At 42.1% G+C, this 5,199-nt stretch overlaps 1 pseudogene; it reads left to right on the forward strand.

The window, feature by feature from the left end:
* Nucleotides 1-3,939: 3,939 nt before the first annotated feature.
* LOC100949952 lies at nt 3,940-4,819 on the forward strand (annotated as a pseudogene).
* Nucleotides 4,820-5,199: the final 380 nt, after the last annotated feature.

Consider the following 5,199-nt stretch of genomic DNA (forward strand, 5'->3'; position numbering starts at 1 on the left):
CAAGCTATCCTCCTGCCTCAGACTCCCAGTAGCTAAGATGACAGGTGGCAGCCATGATGCCTGGCTACTTTGTCTATTTTTTTTTTTAACTCTTTCTTTTTTTTTTTCTGGTCAGGGGAGTCAAGTGTCCCAAACCTCCTGCAAGGGGCAGAATGCAAAGCTGAAATTTTCTATTTTTAGTAGTGACAGGATCTCACTCTTGCTCAGGCTGGTCTCAAACTCCCGAGCTCAAGGGATCCTCTCACCTGGACCTCCCAGAGTGCTAGGATTACAGGTGTGAGCCACCACGCCCAGCCTGTTTATTAATTTTGTAATGATAATGTTTTAATCCTTGTTCCAGTCTGCTCCACATCCACTCTTCCACATTCTTTGTTTATGACACTGGGGCTGGGACCATGCTTTGCCAATTGCTCTTTGCAAGGTGCTCCAACAGGAAATGTCAGAGAGAGACTGAAAGGTTGGAGGAAGGAGTAGAGACCTCCCCTTCTCTCCTCTTAGTTTCCTGCTCATTCCAGAGTCCGGCCTCACTTTTTAACCCTGGCTGAAGCAACTGGATCCAATAGCAGTACAGTCAGCAACATAGTCCCGTCTACAGTTTATTTAACACTTGCAGACCCAGCCTCGTCACACCTCCTCAAAGAACCCAGGATTAGCTGGCCAGCACCCCTTCCTGAGATGTTTGGGTCCTAATCCCATGGCGCCCCTTCTCTGGCTAAGAGGCCTTAGCACCAAGCAGTCTGATGCTCAGTTTCTTGGGACTCCTCTTCTAAGCCTCTATGTTTTAATTATTCTAACTTCTTCCCTTTGTTCCTTCTGGCCCAGGGGTCACCTTCTTCCGTCCATATCTATATCTATATTTATCTCATCTATATCTATATATCTATATCTGTATCTGTGTCTGTATCTATCTATATAGTATCTATACTCTTAGTGTTCTCTGTTTTCCTTTTCAATTCTTCAAATCTCTCTTTTAAAGTAACTAGTGTGGTTTTTGGCTCCTGCTGGGATTCTAACTAATACAGTTTTGTTTCCCAAATTCTATAATTTCTTTCTGACATATCTCATTTTACTGTTTCATCATTTTGTAATAAGCTCTTACTTTATCATAAACATGCTAACACAAAGCGCTCTGCCATTTGTTTATTCTTTGTGTTGTTTTCCAGACTGCCTCTGGTCGGCCATGCCCCTTTCCTTACTGCTGCTTTCTTGGCTGAGTTTATTTGCATAGTTGCCATGTGTTTTCTTTTATCTTGTTTATGTTTAATGTTTTTCATAAAATTTCTTTTCCACTTGTCCATGCATAATGTGGGTAACTCTTTTCTAGACATATGTTGCTCTTATAAAGGATGAGTAAATCTCTTGTGGCATCTTTTTCTGCATATTTGATAAGTGTTTTTCTATAGCTGGGGTTTGAGATAATAATAGACACAGATTTGCTAAGGTCTGGGAAATGAGAAATGAATGCATCACTATTTTCTTATTATAGTATCTCAGTAATTGGTACATAATGAAGTATCTCTCTGTTGGGCTATGACCTTTCCTAATTTTAGAAGTCTATCTGCAAATATGAATCATGCTGAATAGAATATGGTCCTGTTTTTATCAAAGGAATGGACACCTAAGGGCAACTTGTATTAAGTGTATGCCTAAGTAATATTCATTAAGAAAACTTTTCTTTTATGGCTTAGGTTGCAAGTATCATGTAACTTCAAGATTAAAGACAAAAATGTACCATGTGACTTTGCTATCCTTGCTACAGCCAGTTGGACCAGGGCTGTGGACATTGGATGCTGGTCAGAGATCTATGATGCAGTCTTATGTGTCTACTCTTATAGTCTCTGCCCAAGAAAGACCACCTTGATACTGCAGAGTGAAATGCCTAACACAATCAGATACTCTTTTGAGGGCATATTAACTTGAGACATAAAAGAAATAGCTTGGTAGCAGTAGGAACAATAGAACCAGAGTTAAAAATATCCAACTCTCCTCAAAAGTAGACACCATGGCTTGGTGTCTGTAGCACAGTGGTTATGGTGCCAGCCACATACACCGAGGCTGGCAGGTTCAAACCTGGTCCAGGCCAGCAAAATAACAATGACAAATGCAACAGAATAGCCGGGCGTTGTATCAGGTGCCTGTAGTCCCAGCTACTTGGGAGGCTGAGGCAAGATAATCGCTTTAGTCCAAGAGTTGGAGGTTGCTGTGAGCTGTGACATCATGGCACTCTACTGAGGACCACATAGTGAGACTCTGTCTCAAAAAAAAAAAAAAGAAAAAAACATAGTTTTTGCCACCTGTGTTGCCATACTACTTTCCAAAAGGATCATAACAGTGTGTCAGCAAGATTTGAGTATGGATTTCACTTTAATTTCATGTGCTGATTTTTTTCTAGTTTTATAAGTATGCAATTTTACTGTCAAAGTTTTCTTGGTGTATGCGTTTTTGATTCATATCAAATGTTGAGAAAATTTTGATAAACTTTGTGCAGACTTAAAAGCCATCATGCCCTTTAGCACAAATGATCTCAAGAAGCCAGAAGGTTGCTTCAAAGCTGCAATTGAAGCAATGTGTAAATCTTAGATTAAATATCTAGTATTTGTGAACTTGAACTCAAAGACCTGATTAAACATAGGCTACAATATCAGATTGGCAGGGTACTGTTGCATTAGACATGACCTCATCATTGCTTAAACAAAAGGCCATTGCTCCTTGCATTAATATCAATGTGAGGATTGGTTTTTATTCTGCTTTCTTTTTGTTGTAACTATGAGTAAAATCAGGATGAAATGATCTCAATAAGTTTTTGATCCTTAGACCAATTTCTGCTTGAATCCAATCTGTACTTGTCAAACTAATGCTCTATATGCTTGTATTATGATATAGTTGTCATTTTTAACAGGACGTTTTCAGATTTTATTGTAGTCCTAAAGTTACTTGTTCTGAATAAAACAACCATAACAAACAAAGAAAACCTCTTCTGATTTTGTTTTCATCGCTCTAATGGCTAAGAACTTTCAGTACTGTAAAGCAGACAGACAGGCGAAGTGCAGTGCCTCATGCCTATAATCCTAGCTCTCTGCGAGGTCAAGGCGGGAGGGTCCCTTTAGTTCAGAACTTTGAGACCACCCTATCTCTGCTAAAAATACAAAAATTATGGTGGATGCCTGGAGTCCCAGCTACTCTAGAGGCTGAGGCAGGAGGATCCCTTGAACCCAGGAGTTTGAGGTTACTGTGAGCTAGACTGATGCCACAGCACTCAAGCCTGGGACAACAGAGTGAGACTGTCTCCAAAAAAGAAAAGCGAACATATAGAAAGCCACTGTTAATATTCGTTTTAGAACTACCTTATAGTTTCTTAAGATCGTTTGTACCAAAGTAAGACAAGTAATGTGAAAGGATTCAGTCAAAATAGTTAGCTGAGTAGAATTTTTTTTTTTGCCCTACTACATATACAGAAATGCTGGGATGAAAAAGAAAAAGAAATATATGCCCAAACTCAAAAGCAAGAAACATAAATTCTTCAGATATCTATAGACCTAGCAGAAAGATGGAGTTGAAGAGTTGCTGCCCATAGGAGGATCTAAGCTGACCTGTCTCTTCGGGAATCGGCAAATCTAGGGGTGGGAGACGGGGTTGCTGCCTGGTGCCTCGTGCCTGCAGGGAGCTGCAAAATTACTACACTGCCTGAGAATGGGGACCAGGAAAGCCCAAAGGCCCAGAGTTGCTGCAAAATGAGCCCAACAGACATAGATAAAAAAAAGAATGGTCTGGAAGTGATAGAAACCTCATGGGCTATGAGTGGGGGTTACCCTAAGTTTGAACTGTTCAAAACTGAAGAACAAACATAAGAACACTTGAAATGCCTTTCCACGCTGCTCAGGAAGGGTCCATATGACATTGTTCTGGATTCTCACTGTAACTTAAAGGGAAACTTTCACAATGTCCAGAGCCTTTGATGTCCTACAGATGAAGGAGGAGGCTGTCCTCCAATTCCTTGCAGCAGGAACCCCCTTAGGTGGCACCAACCTTGACTTCCAAATGGAAGAGTACATCTATAAAACGAAAAGTGGTGGCTTCTACATCATAAATCCGAAGAGGACCAGGGAGAAGCTTCTGTTGGCAGCTCGTTTCACTGTTGCTATTGAAACCCTGCTGATGTCAGTGTCATATCCTCCAGGAATGCTGGCCAGCAAGCTGTGCTGAAGTTTGCTGCTGCCACTGGAGCCACTCCTGTTCCTGGCCACTTCACTCCTGGAACCTTCACCAGTCAGATCCAGGGAACCTTCCAGGAGCCTCATCTTTTAGTGGTTACTGATCCCAGGGCTGACCAGCACCCTCTCATAGGGGTGTCGTATGTTAATCTGCCTACCATTGCTCTGTGCAACAGAGTCTCTGTGTTATGTGGACATCACCACCCCATGCAACAGCAAGGGAGCTCACTCAGTAGGTCTGACGTGGTGGATGCTGGCCCAGGAAGTTCTCCGCATGTGTGGCACCCCCTTTTGTGAACACCTGTGGGAGGTCGTGCCTGACCTCTACTTCTGCAGAGATCCTGAAGCAACTGAAAAGGAAGAGCAGGCTGATGCTGAGAAAGCTGTGACCGAGGAGGAATTTCAGGGTGAATGGACTGCTCCAGCTCCTGAGTTAACTGCTACTCGACCCGAGGTCACAGACTGGTCAGCAGGCTGCAGGTGTCTGCTGTGCCAAGGCAGCAGTTCCCCACTGAAGATTGGAGTGCCCAGCCTGTCACAGAGACTGGTCTGCAGCTTCCACTTTTCAGGCCACTGAATGGGTGGGAATAACCACTGAGTGGTCCTAAGCTGTTCTTCCACAAGCTCTTCAACCAGATGGAAATAAGTTTGGCAAAAAATAAACATCAGTTTAAAAAAAAATAAAAAACTTGGGCGGCGCCCGTGACTCAAAGGAGTAGGCTGCTGGCCCCATATACCAGAGGTGCTGGGTTCAAACCTGGCCCCGGCCAAAAAATAAATAAATAAATAAATAAATAAAATAAAAAACATGAAAGCCAAAGGGTTCAGTCATAAGTAACAATGAAGCCACCCCATAAGGAGGTTATAACCACAGAAGTGATAACTCTGGCTCAGAAGCAAATCTCAGACCAAAAAAACTGTAAAATACATAAAGAACACAATTATGTTTGACCTGGATTTTTTTTGGAGACAGAGTTTCATTTTGTCG

The sequence above is a fragment of the Otolemur garnettii genome, unplaced genomic scaffold (assembly GCF_000181295.1).
Source record: "Otolemur garnettii isolate 467f Iridium unplaced genomic scaffold, OtoGar3 scaffold00011, whole genome shotgun sequence".
Lineage (NCBI taxonomy): Eukaryota > Metazoa > Chordata > Mammalia > Primates > Galagidae > Otolemur > Otolemur garnettii.